This window comes from Dermacentor andersoni, chromosome 6, assembly GCF_023375885.2.
Source record: "Dermacentor andersoni chromosome 6, qqDerAnde1_hic_scaffold, whole genome shotgun sequence".
In the NCBI taxonomy this organism is placed as follows: Eukaryota; Metazoa; Arthropoda; class Arachnida; order Ixodida; family Ixodidae; genus Dermacentor; species Dermacentor andersoni.
Window position 1 is genome coordinate 127,418,615 of NC_092819.1, and position 17,800 is coordinate 127,436,414.

General features: G+C 43.6%; 2 long non-coding RNA genes across 2 annotated transcripts; both read left to right on the forward strand.

Annotated features, from left to right (window-relative positions):
• The first annotated feature begins 1,068 nt into the window (after positions 1-1,068).
• On the forward strand, positions 1,069-5,438 carry LOC140219006 (uncharacterized). Its single transcript, XR_011895273.1, has 2 exons — positions 1,069-3,532; positions 3,669-5,438. It is a non-coding gene; the product is annotated as an uncharacterized lncRNA (long non-coding RNA).
• Positions 5,439-10,151: 4,713 nt separating this feature from the next.
• LOC140218800 (uncharacterized) lies at positions 10,152-17,800 on the forward strand. The gene is made up of 3 exons (XR_011894989.1): positions 10,152-10,632; positions 15,570-15,654; positions 17,610-17,800. It is a non-coding gene; the product is annotated as an uncharacterized lncRNA (long non-coding RNA).

Here is a 17,800-nt window from a genome sequence, read left to right on the forward strand (position 1 = left end):
AAAGAAGTCGCAGTTTCCCCCGAAAGGCACAGCATTCATTGCGATAGTAAATTGTTTGACAGCTATACGCCGCAGCGTTAGTACTTTGATTGGCGGTATAAACTGCCGTAGCTATTTAACTAAATTAACGAGCACGATGTTATGCGCGCACACGCATACATAGACACGTCTCACTCGATGACCGCGGACACCCGCTGTCAGAAGGCTGGCCTGATGGCGAGTGGAGGCATAGGCGAGCGAATTCGCCTTCCTGCTGCCTGTATAGCTAAAACCCGAAGAAGGTGTGCTAAGACACCGCGCACACGAAGCCATTAGTTATCTCGGGTCTCTCGGCGAGCCCTCAAACCAACCGCAGTTTACCCCCAAGATAGGCGCTCGAGGCCGCGTCGTGTGAGCCACCATGGCCGGAATAGAAGCGAAGATGCGTGCATCTGGTCTCCGTGAATAACCACGATCACAGAAATAGACTGGCAGTGCGAACATTAGAATTGATCTTTCACGTAGGGATGCTACGAAAAACTTGAGCCAGATGGCTGCTTCCTGGCCAGATTTAACATTGCTGTGATGTATGATTCATGAAAACAATACAAACCCAGAAAAGGGAAATTATAGCTTCCACCCTGGTTCGAAAATAAGCAGCGGGAGCGCATGGAACTACCCTAGGCTACCCTAGGCGCCTGATGCTGAACATTATTTTGTGTTCACGAACTCTAAAAAGCAGAGTTCGTGGTGAATAATATTCTGTATAACTTAAAATATTAACTGAATACTATATGTCATATAATAAAAGCATTGTAATAGGAGTGCAGATTTTTGGGCTAGTTGGCACGTTGCATTAATTGTGGCTATAGCGCTGGATTCACACGGGCAAGAAAGACGACAGGACGTGCGCTAACTCTCAAGTGATTTTATTTGTGAGATGGTGCAGGTGTTAAGCACTCCCCATACAGGCACCGATGCCAAAGGTAGATCAATGCCGGTCCGACCCACGGCGCGGGTGAAGCAGGCGTGAAGCACTCACCATGCGTGGGCCGATACCGAAGATAGCGCAATACCGGGCCGACCTGCGGCGGAGGTGCAGTTCGCCATTGAGGGGCTGACATACCTCTTCAAAGAGTGGAAGGGCACTGACTCTTTGTGTTTCAGCATGTCTTCTGTTTATCACACTCGTTTGGGTTGGAAAATATTTAAAGCAGTATACTAGAAATACAGAGTGATTGCACAACAGAAGTGCACACTCTGTATTAGTATGAAACAATAAAATGCTGGTTCCGTGGCTGTGTGAATGAAAGAAAAAGCGGATGCCTTTACCATGAAAGATAAATCAGAAACGACTGTTTCTGAAGCGTGAAGGTAAATATTGGCAGCCACATTTCATTCGTTATATGCTCTAATGTTTATTTTATTCCAGGGGAAGAAACTTGCCCAATTACTGTGGCACTCGAGCTGACTGCATGTTTTAGGCTTAGGTCACTCGTATTTCTGCCGCATGCGTTATAAACATGCACATGCAGTATTACAGTAGCGCATGCTCCTACGGCACGCTACAATTACTGCTTCGTTTCTTGCTCTTCCATAGCGAGAAGAATTTCCATCGTAGCGGGCATACTAAGCATACACTCTGGCACAAATCATCGATTAATATGGTGTCGCAAAAAAAAAAAAGACGCCAGTGAATGGCTGGTGCATAAAACAGAGAGAAAGGACATGTAGAATGTCAAGCCAGATTCGACAAGCGATACCAGGCGAGGGCGGAGAGGAAGCTTTGCGTAGAAAGTTTCGGTGTCAGCGTAAGAAAGGCAAGAGCGATATCGTTGGGAACACATTCGAAGCAGAAAATGCGGAGCGAAGAGAACCCACAACTGAGAACAAAAAAAGTACTACAGACGTATTAATGCGAGGTTTTAACCCAATGTATAAAAATGGAGAAGTAGCAGCATTTTGTGTAGGCAAAAAAAAAAAAAAAGAACACATGTGCACTCAATGCCTCCGATTCAGGATCGAAACACACTACGTAAGCATTGATATTTCCGGTGCGCAATTCGAAATCAAACGTAGACCGGAATTTGCTACTAGCTCACATAGCAGGGATACCCTTCCTTTCAATATAAGTTCCTGTTCCAACTGACTCGAATTAATAACCATCTTTATTAGCCGTAGGAAGTGCTACCTTTGCCTTTGGCCATCCGTGTAAAGTGGTTTAACGTTAGCATCATTACCGTACACTGTAAACGGAAATGAGCCGAAAAAGGCATTTTAAGGGATGTGACCTCCCTTGAGACTACGTGCCTGAAAACCGTGCTCCCTTAGAGTGGTGTAGAAATGCTCAGCGTCCTCCATTTCTCTCCCTCGCAAAATGCGGATGAAAGAAGGAGACAGAACCTCAATTCTACATCCTTTTTAAGAGGGAGTTTAGAAGATACAGGCCTCCCTTTAGCGTAAACGGAGTTCTGTTTCTTATTTTATGCGTTATTTTCTTTTCTTTTACACATCTGTGAGAAGGAAACGAGAAAGGAGAGATATATTGTCCAAGTGGTTCTTCTTCTTTTTTTTGTTTCTTTCTGCAAATTTATACATTTCCGGAGTGCAAGCCAACTTATTTAGGGCGATATAATAGACGCTTTGTTCGTCTCGTCGACCACAATGTCCTGTCGCGCTGCCAGAACCCCCGGTCGGCATCTGACGAGCTGTCTTCGGAAGCGAGACCATGCAAAACTTCGACGGCTTAGGCCGCAGAATGTCCTCGCTTCTGTTCGTCTTCCCATCAACTAAAAGTGAAACTGAAGGCAAAGCTCGCAAAGCGCCACTGTCGTCGGCGCCGGTGACGGCACCTGTTTTGCTCATCGTAGTTCTGCGTGTGTGTCTATATGCGTGCTTACGAGGTAATTTTGGCGGCCGTCGGAGAGTGTTTCGTGTAGTGTGGAACCTCACAAGAAAGCTACCTGCCCCACTGCGCAGCACGGCGGTGATCGGCCACCGCGTAGTCATCGCTTTGACGTGATCTGTGTACTACAATACACTTTCGTGGTTCGCGCGGCCGTGCTCGGGTATTCCCTCCTGCGCCACGATATGACAGCGGCTAGTGAAACCTCACCCACAGTCCTCACAAAATCGGACCGCGTACGGTGTCGACTGCTTTTGGAAACGGCGCGTTTCGGTTTACCGCTTGCCCAGTTGCCTCATGTTTGACGCGGCCTTTTCAAGCTGCGGTGGTGAGTACGGCGCGGAAGCATTGCGCTATGCGCATAATGCTCACACCTTTTATGTCGCGGTGTTGAGACTTACCGGTCCTCTCAATAAAACTCAAGAAGCCAGTGCCGCACAAAAAAGAGACGTTTCAACTTTTTTCTTTCTCTTTTTCAATTTAATTGTCGTGTTTTACGTGTCAGAACCATGATCTGTTCCTGTGACCTCGTGCTTAATACTAAGCACAACTCCAAGGACGCTTATAACAACCACGGCGGGTCAAAGAGTATTGGAGTTTCGTCATCAGGTGTGTTTGATAACCACTTCGCCTTAAGTGTCGATATAGGTTGTGACAGCCCACTTGAAAAACACAACAGCATACCTTTGTTCTGTACTTTGTCCTATTATTTGTTGTAACTATTTCTTTGTAATCTCATTTATGTTTGTACTCCCCCTGCCCCTGTTATGAAGTGTCGATATAGGTTGTGACAGCCCACTTGAAAAACACAACAGGAAATTTTAGTCTGTCGTTCTGTTGTCCGTAGTGTGACGTCCTGTAGTTCTTGATCAATATTGAATTAAAAATTGACAGAGACCTCTTTAAGGCTATGTAAATTTGTTTGTAGAAAAAAGAAAAAAAAAAAAAAAACAAAGGAAAAAAAAAAATCTGCCTGCAGGGGATTCGAACTCCGGACTGAGGCATCCCGAGCCCAGCATCTTACCACTACGCCACGCCGAATATGCGCCATGATGCATATTTCAGCTATACAAAGACTTTGCGTTTATGTTTATATTTGCATTTTAAGAGTCAACAGGCGCTTTCATTCCACCGCGTCAACTGCCGCATCTCTAGAAAAGTAAAAGTGTTCTTACCATCGACAGGTACATTGTGTAGTGCTAGAACATCGATTTTGCTGTAGGATATCTATATTAAATAAGAAATACAGAAATAGACAACGGTGACCGGGGACACTGTTAGGTTGTTACTGCTAATTTCGACAGTTGTCTCTCGCTCTGCACTTTTGAGCGCGCATATAATTCTGTGTTCAATGCAAGATAGCTACATAAACATTCGTTGATGATTGTTCATTCTGACAGCATACTGGCATCTCTCGGCAGCGCTGTACCAGAATAATGAGACCCGAGCGAGACAGCTTTTCACGCAACTTTGTGGAACAACCCAAAACTTCTTTTTCGCTTTGTAAAAGCTTATGCAATATTTCTGGGAAGTTAACTGTGTCAGTGTAACGGCACATGTAAGTCCACAGGCCTGTGTGCCACATCTTACCAAATAACACAAAACGGATACGCAGCCATTCCCGCAGATGATATGATTTTCATCAGCGGCCGATGTTGAGGAGGCCGGTAGGGCATTTATGGTGCTTCGTCGTCACGGCACAATTATAACAATTGGCCACTTCGACTTTAATACCGGTGTCTGTGCTATCAGCATTGCCGGCTTCAGAGAAGCACGATTGAATACCGCGCAAGAGAAAAGTACAGGGTACACCACCGATGCGAAATTGACATACAATTTTAAAGCGTCGCGACTGAAAGCGCTTCTGTCGCGGCGTCAGAAATTATGTCGCTGCGACAGAAAGTGGCACATTTCTAACGCCACGACCGAAAATGTGTAGTCCCGACAGAGAGTTCCTGTTGCGACGTCAGAATCGCTGTTGCGATAGAAAGTTGCTGTTGCGACTTCAGAACTCTTGGTCTTCACGACAGGATGATTCTGTTGGGACATCAGAATTTCTGTCATAATGTCAGAAATGTCTGTCGCAACTACAGAAACATCAGGAACTTCTGTCGTACAACAGAAATTTCCGTAGTTGCGACAGGAACTCCTGTTGTCTTTTTCAACTGGGAGCGATTTGCGTCACAGCAACATTATTTTTAAGGCGGCAAATTACTGTTATGCAGCATGAACAATGCGAACAGCCAGCCTGTTTCTGTGTTAAATGGAGGCACGCAGTGTGTGCACACAATTATGTTCATTTTGTCAGTTTTGTGAAATAAGCTTCAAACTGCATGCATTTTCACTGGGAAATCTGTACCAGCACTTCCTTGTATCAAGTTGTCTATGCACAAAGGTTTGTGCATTAGAAATCACAGTTTCAGGCAGTTACAGCCTACAATTTCTTTTTTTTTTGTTTTGTATACAGACACTAACTGTGTTTTCATAGTCATGTATTGCACGTTTGACCAGTGCTGAAAAGGACAAATGGAATAAATTCAAATAGGCCTGCGAATTTGTTTGCTTGGTCAGGCTTTGATGTATTTTAGTAACGTGTTCATGTGCAGATGTCGTGTGAATGCATACTTGGACTTTAGTTACGTTTCACTGCATCAAAAGAAACCACCCAGCCAATCTAAATTTCCTTCCTTGTTTCTTGCCCTTGGTGTCCACATACCTGAATGTATTCTGAGTTTTTGTACCAAGACAACAGCAGGGCATCACACATGCTAGAAACATTAAGACAAAGAACAAGGAATGTGGCACAAATGATCCACAGAGTCACAAAACAAAAAAGAGGCTTCAAAGAAGCGGAGGCAGTCAGACTTGTGCGAGCATTAATTATTAGCAGGGTGACCTATAGCCTCCCCTTTCAGAAACTAAATAAGGCTGAAATGTCTAAAGTGATCGAGCTCCATCATCAGGGCAGCTAGGGCTCCCAAAAACACATGTGCCAAAAAGCTGGAGGCTCTTGGTATTCACAACACATATGAAGAACATGACACGGCATGTGGTCATGCCTCAGAGAGAACATCTGAATTCTACAAAACAAGGAAAGGCTCTGTTACAAAAGGCAGGATATCCCCTGATAGCGCAGTATGGCTGAGAAAAAACAGTTTTGCTACCCAGACAAACAAGAGAGGAAATTCTAGTTTCACGAATCCCAAAGAATATGAGCACGGAACACCACCAAAGCAGAAGAAAAGCGCAATCAAAGGCTTTACAAAAGAAATGTGAAAGAAATCCAGACGTATATACTACACAGATGCATGTAGAGTGGCAGCAGACAAATTCAAAATAGTGGCCTTCAATTGGTCTACAGGGATAACAACTTCCATTCGGAACCCTTTAACCTGCACCGTGGAGGCAGCAGCCATAGCGCTGGCCTTTCAAGATGCAGAAGCAAAAGAAACAATCTGCATTGGCCATGATGGACTCTAAGGCAGCATGCTGTTCGTGCATGACGGGTACCGTCCCATACAAAATTCACAGAATTGCACCAGGTGGTAATTTGGTGCCCGGCGCACTCTGGACTCGAGGAAAATGAGAGGGTGGACCGAACTGCTCGAGCAATAAGCATCCGAGCACTAGTCAGTCCTTTCAAGGAACTCCCATTGACCCACACGACACTTCGAAAACCAGGAAAAGGAGAGACAAAAATACAGCCGCCCGCACTCCAACCTTATGAAAGAACAGGCCAGGGATTCGCGCTGTGTACAGACTAACACATATTTACACCTACAAATACTCACTAAGGTACACCCTGCATTCTATGAAAGTATGTGTTCTTGGTGCGAGGAGCTGCCAACTCTTGCCCACGTAACATGAACGTATAAACTACAGCCTCCAAATTCCAATTCGCCCCTTATGGCGTAAGTGCCAAGTAACAGGCACTGGGATGTTTGGCTTGCTAGTGAAGATGTAGAGAGCCAGAGAGCTCTTCTCGATCAAGCCCAGCAAACCACAGAGATCAGTGGAGCCCTGGACTGAGGGACGCACCGACCGCCCAAACCACTAAGAGAAATAAACTTTATACTACTATTACTTGCCCTTAGTGCTATCAGCCATCAAGTTTACCTACAACTACAAATGAGCCACATGTCACTTGATTCACTCAGATTCCATTTCACTCTTTGTAGGAGGGCATGCATGACTGATTGCGTATGTGCAGCATTTTGTTGCCACAGAGGGGTATGTAATATGAAAACCAACATAAACATTAATACACTCTGTAGTAACTTGTTCTGAATTGAACTTTTAAAAATAAAGAGCAATTTCAATAAATGACAACATGTGTTTGCTTTTTTTAACTGGGTGAGTAGTGTGCTACCGTCTGGGATTTTTTTTATTCCACGTGGTAGAGGTGTGTGGCTGTCACTCTACTGCTTTCAAGCTTCTGCATCAAGTGTGCTTGTGGCACCTGGGACTAATTCTCAAAGCAAATATGCTTCAGGTAATTGTGAATTCTCGTCAAACATGACATGCATATTGCTGTATTTGTCTTGGAAAATTTATTCAGAAAAGCAGCTTTTATAGCTTCAGTAAATTATTCATTGTGGCCAATTCAGGTGACCCTTTCCGAGATTGACCATTAATTTTACAGCAGTGGCTTTCTATCATTCAAGTATTCAGTGTGTATACTGCTTCTTTTCAGATATGTTAACATCATACAAGTCTGCATTCCTAAGAACATAAACAGCCAGAGGCCACATTGCAAAGACAGGGATCTGAGTATCAAGAAAAGAAATCAGTAATAAAGGTAGCAAGAAGTACTCACAAGCAAATGTTTGTTGTCAGAGGGATGCAAGAATAATACAGCCCATCCAGGGGGTGCGCGAAAGCCAGATAATGGCCACAAAAAACAAAGCCTACTCATATGTCACAGCCATTTTAATCAATATTGACATTTAACTCCAGGGTATGCATATTGAAGCCTTGCTAATTATGTAAATTTACTAGCACTACCGTCCAGTACTGCTGTGCTCCTGAATGGTGGCTCACATTTGCAGGCAGCAATAGGTGCAGCGACATCCATCATTCGTGCATCACTCATTTTGGACAATACACACCTTGCTGCAAGGAAAAGTAGCCACAATATAGCTTTCTAACAATTATTGGCAATTAGTTTGAGAAAGGCGTTTCCAACCACACCAGGCTAGACCGGTATTGCTTTGCAGCATGCTCTACACCGGGAACGTAACTCCTTGCCCCCGAACCCAACATGTCTGTTTACCTGGCATAGGACAATGTGCAGACAATGCTCACCCCCCCCCCCCACACACACACATGCACCAATATATTCCTGGCTACCGGCACTGGTCCTTGTTACAAGAAATAGAAGTACGGATCCTTGGTCTCGATGTTCGCCAATCCGGAACAAGATCAAATTGGCTAGGCAAAATAAAGAAGACACCAATGTCAACCTTCCACCTGATATGAAGGATTGCATCTAAATGTGGAGAAGATTGTACCAAAATAGCTAGTAATGCTGTTTGGTCTGTACTCCAGCCACATATTATTTATCAGGCTCAGTTTTACTGGCCCTCACTGAAGCAGAGGGACCAGATTGAGATCATTATTCAAAACGTGATGAGGGCAATAGCTGCTCTCCCTCTGTTCGCTCAAGAACATGCCCAGGTGAACACCACGGCAGCATTGCTAATTCAATGTGAATGAGCATTTGAATTAAAGAGGTTGCATGTTGCAGTCACTTCTGATTGCTTGGGTGCAAAAACAGACTTAAGGCCATGGCACGGCTGTACACTGATGTTCCTTTGGACCAATGTATTTTGTACAGACGCTGCTATTACAAGAGATGGAAGCATAGTATCAGTCAGCCTTAAGTACTTCCCTCTTTATAAAAATAAGGAATCTACAATGGATGTCTGCAACTCTACTTGAGCTTCATACCATACATGACAAGAGTATGCAGAACGGGGCTGGTACACGGTAAAGTCACACATGACAACAATGAGGCAGCCTCATTTTTATCAAACTTCACCCAGGCTCAGGCCACCCGGGCATTATGTGCGGTGAGGCATAGCCTTTCCACTGCTGCCCGGGCCCACTGGATAGCCCATAGTTGGTCGTGTAGTTCCGAGCTAGTCAGAGCGCTTAGCTATCGCTCCTCGAGAAGGTCCTGTTCTATCTTGTCCTCTAGATATATCGATCTGATCTGTGTGCACTTCCATGAGATCTGTGCATTGTATGCGGGTTCGTGCTTGCAGAGCTTGCAGCTCGCGTCTGGGTATTGTGTTGAATTTACTCTGTCTAAATGTACTGGGTTTCGGAATATTCTGGTTTGCAACCTCCTCCAATCTGTTTCTTGAAACCTGTCGAGTTGTTTGCGGGGTTGTGGGTATGTTTCTCCTCGTTTCGTATAGTGTGTCAGTATGTCGTGGTACGTGACCAGTCTGTGCCTGTTGTTTCGTATCGCTACTTCGTTGTCGTTGCCTCCCCGCTGTCCTTCCCCTTTCCCCGGGGGTTGCGGGGTGTTGTGCCGTCACTGTCCGAGACGCGGTGGATTAGTTCTCGCGCGGCTCGGTCGGCCTTCTCATTGAGGTTGGGAGGGCCATTCGTGGTTACTTCTCCCATATGTACTGGGATCCATTTGAGGTATTTGGGTCATGTCAGAGAAACACAAATGTATTGTTCCAAAATGGTACAGTGTTACTCCGCTGCTAGAAAGGTGATTTAGAAGAGCTCTCTAACTCCATTGACTAAATTTTCAGAGGTGATTGCAATGGGTGATTCCCCTGTTACTCTGGTATTGCTAGTCTGGTGCTTACTGTCAGTGATATACACAGCATGCCAGTCTTGGAGCTCAACTTTCAAGAGCCAATTAAGAGGCATGTCATGGGTGATTTAATAAGCTTATTAGGCTTCTTTTTAAACAAACAATTAATTTATTCTTTATTTTTGCTGTCATTTTGATGGCCTGTCTATGCTTTTTGTTTTCAAAGGCCATATTATTTTCATAATTATGGCCTTCAATGTTTAATTGTAATATCCCTTATAATCCACAGTGATTACTCGTAAAAGAGAAATCAATATAGAACAAACAGTAGATGTGGATAAATGTATGTGCATTGACTTGAACAGTCACCTGCAAAAGTTTAAAGTCAGGTTGCTCAATGGATTGAATAATCTCAGTTGGAAAGCAGCACTAAGTGTGTTCATATGCCCCTCACTCATCCAGCATACGTAAATGTAACCAAATGTAGTATATGTAACCAACACACTCTCAGACTTTAGCGCAATAAGTTAATATGTTGTGTTATGCTGTTGAGTTGAGACTGTGAATGGAACGATTATTAAAATGAGCAAGCTAGAGACAACTATTGCAGTGTTTATAATTTGTGGTAATTGCAGCATGATATTGCAAAAGAACATAAATAATGCTCCTCTCAATGTTTCTATCTATGCCTTTCGTTCATCTCTTAGTCTCTCTGAAATTAAGCAGCAGAGCATGGCACAAGCACTGCTGCTTACGTTTATAATGGAGTCATCAGTGGGTTTCAGACAGAGGCAACTCCTGTCCCTTATGCACATATGTTTTGGTATTTTCAAGACTGTTCCTGTCATACCAAAGCCAAGGCTCACTGGCCCCTCATGGTATTGAAGCTTGCTCACCAATTACTCAGAGTGGATGATACATTTTCTGGATTTTGTCAGGTGCCATCTGTCTTGCCCTAATCATGGTATGAAAGGTAGGTCCTGCTGGTCCAATGCAGCTATCTTAATAAAAAAATATTATAATTTGCATGTTTCTTCTCTTGGCCACCGAAGTGCATCATCCAAACCAAACACAAACACTTTCTTTCCTAGGCGCACACTTGAAAACAAAGGCTTGCAGCCACATGCAGAAGAAAGTGCAAAACAAATTATGCAAATTAATGCTCTGCAGTGTGCAGATTATGCAATGTGTACAGTAACTAAGGCTGCACCTCTAATGCATTAACTGTATTCAAGATTATGAAAGCTTTTTGCTAATTAAGCCATGTTCTAAAATTGGATTGCATACCCTAGCTGCATATGTGACTAAAGATGTGGTAGCTCAGTTGAAAAAGCTACAAGTGGCATTCCTGTGGGGTATGTTTGTTCACTTGAAAAGCAGATTTTACTCAGTTGGTCATATGACAAGAAATTTTGTTGTTGTGTTCTTAATACTTCATTCCTACATTGCATATTACACTACACCCTAAAGGTCCACACAGCCCACATATATCATCATTAAATTAATAAAATGTGAATACCATGTGCACATTTGTAATGTTCCTCTTCAGGCGAATATGTACGGTACTGTACCTATATGCCGCCCTCATCATTCGTCTACACGCTAATAGGAAGTTCGTTTACATAGTTGCGTGCGAGAAAAATACTAAACAGCACTTCATCGGCATGTCGTCGGCGAGCATATCTCATGAGAGCCTCTCAACTGTACGTGCCAATGCGACCGAGTCATACATACATACATACATACATACGGTGCGATTCGGCAAACATGAACCTATCTCCAGGGCCAGTATGTCAATGGATTCCTTTCTCGGGGTTATCGTTATTATTATTACCTACCGTCCATATAAACGACCTATCGTTGATAGTGTACGCGCAGCACGGCAAGGAAAGGCCCTAGCGAGTACGGCACCTCGATCCGGCCTGCCTGCTCTATCATTACATAGTATAACCGTCGGAATAAAGTGATCGCAATCGTACCTATTGTGTAACACAATAAGAAAAAAAGGCTAATGCCAACAGAGCTGTGATACGGAAGCGATCGACGTTTCACGTACCGTCAACACGCTAACTTAATTGTTGACAAAACACGATTTTACTACTAGCGCTGGCCAGACAGAAAGCGTTGTCGGCCGCATATGCCAAACTCGGTCCAAGGATGCTCGGGGCGGCCAAGCAATTGCTGACTCGGGCCCGGGCCGGGCTTGGACCTAGGAGCGTCTGGCCGGGGAACATTCATTGGCAACAGACGGGAAGTCAGCGAGTCGTGGAAAGTTCTTGCGCGAGCGAAACGCAAGCGAAATTAAAATATGTTACAATGTCCACCGTCTACAATCGGGCAGCGCGAAGCATTGGGCCGCGCAACAGCTACGCAGTTAATCTGAACCCTCGGGCTAATCACAGGTCACATACCGAACCCCGCGTCGTAAGAATGGGCTATTTTCCCATGCCCTTCACCTGCGGCGTGCCCTCACGCAGCGAGCGTACTACCATCCAAAAGTCAATCTATTATTGCCCGGCCGGCACCGCGTACGGCGGACGTGAGGTGGCACACAACGACGGGAGCTTTGCCGAAGCCGGATTAGCAAACGTTAAGAAACTGCCGTATTGTAATAAGTCGTGGTTATCAGCGCGTCAAATGACAAGGAAGAGCTCAATCATAAACTACGCTTATCCATGCCGGCCTGGTCGCTGTGGAAGCGGATATAACACATAGCGTTACAGAAAAGTGTTCACAAACCATTAACAGCCCTGCTCGTGTATTTAATAACGTTTTCTACTCATCGTACCTTTGCGCTAGCTGTTACCAAAACTAAGATAAATCCTAACCAATTCGCCCACCTTGCTGTCTTGCTGACATAATATGACTGGTGAAAGTTATTCTAGTGCATGCACATATATCGTATTCACATGTGCATATATTGATTGTTTACTTCAGCATAAAAAAAGAAGGATGCTCCATCTGTATAATCTCACAAAATTACATTTTCCTTCCTTTCTTTCCTTTTTTTTACTGTTGCAGTGGGTTGAGTACAATATGTACAAATAAAATATGTCACTTTCACACTACTCCATCACTTAGGAACAGCAAATCAGCAATCAGGATGACAGATATATTTATTTTCTTATTAATTTTTTAAAATTTGTAGTCAGTATGAGACAGCTCACACTAAGCTTGCTTGGTTTTTAACAAGCTCTTGGTCAACAACGACACATACGTTTGTGACTCGGAAATAAATTGTGCAGTGCGTCTGTCTCAGCATGCTTCAAGAATGACAAGCCAAACCTTCATCTTATGCAAGTGTGGAAACTGACAGTTTATGCAACCACACACCCATAACACGTCTACAAACCTGTCATTCTTATGCACTAGAGGTTGAAGTTTGATGTCAAAATATATGTCACTTTCATCACTCATTGATTCATGCGTGACATCTCTTCTTGTACTAATCAAGACGTGGCTAAACGATACCATCTCCTATAAAATTTTTCTTTTCACATCTTCATGCAACACTTTTTGTTGTGAATGATGCAACTGCATAGAAGGTGGCATGCTCATAGCTTTAAAAAAATAAATTCTTGCAGTTCCAAATGGCATTCGTTCATTCCTAGAGCACATTTTCATTTCACTTCAATGCTCAAGCAGAATGTTCTCATAAGTGCATACTACTGCCCTCCGGATGTAAATTGTGCATTTTCAAGCGAGTTTCAAAACATTCTAAATGAAGTGCATGTGCTATTTTGGCATTCTACTGTGATCATTTATGGCAATTTTAATTTCTCCATTATTAAGTGGACAACAGAATCTGTCACAGCTGCTCACGCTCAATGGCATATTTTCCTTCATTCCTGTCTACACTTCATGTTACCTCAACTCATTACTCTCCCAACCTGTTCATCATGTACACTGGCCAATATTCTAGATCTCATCAGAGGTAGAAAAAATTTAACATTCAAATATGCAAAGCCATCAAAACTGCCCTGGGCCTACCATCTACGGCTTTGACTACGAGACTTCTCAAGACGGGCATACACAACACCTGGCAAGAATTAGCCGAAGCTCGTAAAGCCAGTCAGTTAGAATGACTTAAGCTCATGCCCACCGGGAGATCAGTGCTGCAACGGCTGAGCTACAGTGAAACCTTTATAGGCCACCACGGACTGAAAAGAAAGAATTCCTCCAAACATCTGCAAATCCCTGTGCATAGCACCAATTGTACCACAAGGAAAGAAGACAAGCCCAAGTGGATGCCCTACGGCAAAGACACAGGCAAGGTCCGGATGCCAGATACACCGACACAGTCAAATACCCGCAAAGAAATGCTTACGCCCTGAACGTCACAGATTCTAAGGGCAGAGAGCTAGCGTCTGCCACAGTCCGTGCGCAAAACTCTGAGACTGCAGAAGAGACGGCGATCGCCCTAGCAACTACCACGTGCAGACGCAGCTGTAGTTCTTTCCGATTCTGAAGCAGCTGTCAGGAACTATGCTAAGGGTCTAGTGTCGACAGAAGCACTAAAGATATTGAAGCACGACAGCGCTTCGATCCGCTACACCTGCGTGACCTGAGTTCCTGGGCATGACGGGCTGGAGGGGAACGAATCAGCACACGCCGTGGCCCGAGGCCACACCTGCCGGGCCAACCCTTCCTACTCTCAAGATGCCGGTCTGCATCAGCAGGGGCAGAGACCGTACCCATCACCTACTCAGCGATCCTTCAATATCACAGGCTGGAACGCAGGCTGCACCCACCACCTCACCCAAAGCTCACCGAAGAAGAAAGTACCACACTCAGAAGACTACAGAGTAACACTTACACCGACGGAATACTCATGCACAGACTATACCAAATGCTACAAGGAAATACTCATGCACAGACTATGCCCAATGCTACAAGGATACCGCTGCCAAATGTGCGGCTTACCATACACCTTGGCGCACCTGATCCTCGAGTGTCCATGGCATCTAGATACAGACGCATCGCCTTCACCGAAAGAATATAACGCCAGACAAGAAAGCGAAGACCTCATTGAAACGTGAGAGGCCAAGCTCGTCTCCGAGGGCCTGGAGCAACAATGACACCTCGTCGCCAGGGCCAAGGAGGCAGCCAAGGCCAGAGGATTCCTGGAATGAGGAGACCTCCCACCTAGACTAGAACTGGGGCTTAACCCGGGATACTGTTTCAAAAATAAATATTTATTCCTCCTCCTCCTCATCTCGACCAGCGATCCTCTAATCTGTTCCGGCATTACTCACCTGGACGGGCTGTCTGATCATGCAGTTATAGTACGTCTGCTTAACTTCTCTTTAACAAAAAAGAAAACACTACTAAACACATTAGGTGCTACAATAGGGCCAACATTACTCGGCATAATCGTTAATTAGCCACCTTTGCAGACACAGTCGAGCTATTGAAGAGAACTGGTTATGTTTAGAGCCACCTTTGCAAATCTTATCAAAATGTTCGTCCTTTTTCTCAGCATTAGATGCAACAAAACATTCAATAAACGCCTGCAGCACCTCATAAATAAAATGAAGCACTCTATAGAATGGCAAATAAAAAAAAAAGCCAAGACATGGCAAAGATACATATTATGTGACAAAGAATGCCAGATGCTACTTAAATCCACACGTCAACAGGTTTACAGCTATGATTTATTATGAATAACAGTGATTATGGCACGTAATAAACCCCTATTCACAGCCTGACATAATCCTAATTCTGGTGGTGATGTAGTTCCTGAGTTATAGTGTGTGCAGTTACTAAATGACATGTTTTGTTGAGTGTCCAAATGTGAAGACATCACTGCATGCCCTGACTTCCCCATGCAATCTGACATGTCTGAAATTGTTATTAGTGGGTCGGGCATTTTTACCTTACTAAACAGATTAAAAACTTCATCTACAACAGGTCACAGCAAATTTAATAACAAGCTGCTCAAGAATGTGTCCCAGCTAGTGTCGCAACATACCCCCTGGGTTCATTCTTAAGACTGGTGAGTGGCTAAAGTCATCACATTCTACAAATCCAGCGAGTGTTTATCACCCTTTAACTACTAATGAATATTATTAACCAGTACAATTCGCAAACTTATGGAACACATTATTAATTCACAAGTCATCGACTATTTCGAAGATCCCAGTTTAACATTCAACTACCAGCACAGGTTTTCATTTACATTACGACTTAGCATGAAACCACCACATTTACTCCATCTTTGCAGCAGCTCACCACTCTCTTGGCATCATCAAATTAAACCTAAAGCATGCTTTTGTCAACATACATAAACTTGCTTACACTACACTAATCCACACAAAGCTCGAATACGCATCGCTAATATAGCACTCTGGCAGGTAAACATTGTTGACGAGATTGCATTTGTTCAAAACTGGGCTGCTCACCTTCATATTTTCCGACTATTCATCTTACACTTCCGTGTCATCATTAAAAGCACGTACTGATTTACAAGCACTATCCCTTCGCCACAAATCAGTGCGTCTTTGCCTGCTTGACAAACTTTATAATCGTACTTCTCTTCACAATGATTTCTTTCAGTCACCACCTGTCGTATTTTCATGCCGGGATCACCACCTCATATTTAAGCGTACACCATCTCGCACGTTACAATATGCATGCTCCTTTATACCCTGCACCATCACTGAAGGGAACTGCTTTCCCTCTGATATTGCCACAGAATCTGACATTAAAATTTTACGACGTGCTGCGCACTGTTAATTAGTTGCCTTTTTTATTACATTCTTGTTTAGTTGTTTTTGTGAGTTACTAATAAATACCTGTATTAATACCGTAGTTTATGTGTGCATGCATATTTTCAACATTTTATTTTGCTGTGTGCATAACTTTTGTTTTGCAATTCTTATGATTTCTTACATTCTGTTTCTTAATACCTAAACAATGTTAGCATACCTTTGTTCTGTACTTTGTCCTATTATTTGTTGTAACTATTTCTTTGTAATCTCATTTATGTTTGTACTCCCCCTGCCCCTGTTATGTGATGGGCGCAACTGAAGCCTTTAAGGGCACCGTTGAGCGCTGCAACACTGCTACTTTGATGTAGCAGTGTTGTGAGGCATTTTGCTACCCTAGGTAAAGTCAAACTACTGCACTCCTCTCCACTCTAGCACCAAATTTAGGTGCACCATGTGAAGAATCTTAAGACACATTGTAAGGCATTATAGTAACTAATATGGGAAGAAAGTTGGTACACAGGTTTCCAGGCATGACTTCATTGTTCTTTCAAAAGTCAGTCATCCATAGTGCATTTGAAATTGGATATTTTACGGAATCCAACATTCTCCTTTGCCATTGGTGAAATGTAAATGTTAAAGTGGGGTGAGGAACGACTAGATGCGATGTGCCCATCTAGAGCTGCCAAATCTAAGTGGCCACTTGTTTTGCCTACAGCACAATATACCTCTGCTTGGTTGTGTTGCTGGTCAGAAATATACATACAAAATAACAGAAGGTGCTGCTGTGCCAATATATTCACAAAAGTCTTACATGATTATACAGGTGCCATCCATTAGCATCAAAACATGGCCTGCACAACAAGCACAGTATCTTCAGCGGAAATTGTAGTGTTATATCTTGCATACAGAAATGCAGAAAAGTGTAAACAAGGTGCTCTCTGCTAAAATTTGTCTTGTGAATTCCTACTGTGCCAACTGTGCAGATTGATGGCATATAGTTTGATCTGGGAGCTAGCCCAATGCACATGTACACAAAGAAAAATGATTCACCTCTTAAATATGTGAAATGACGCCCAGGTAGGCACAGTAAATTTTCCACTTTGTATGCTTCAGTGCTATGCTAGAAGAAAACGTTTTTTTAGTGTGTTGCTGATTCACAATTATATACCAACTATGCATATAGGAGAAGAATCTGCAATCTTTTAGGCTGCGTGTTAAAATACCATGTATACAAACCCAGGGAAAACATGGGGAAGGCAGGAAATGGAAATTCAAGACGATGAGCAAACCGAGAACAAGATGAAAGCAGGAGCCAACGTTTCAACAAGTGGACTTGTCTTCTTCAAGGCGACATATGCTTTCCTCGCCACAGTTACAGATATTAAGAATCAATTTGGTTGATGCCCAGCCTGATACTCCGTGATTATACTG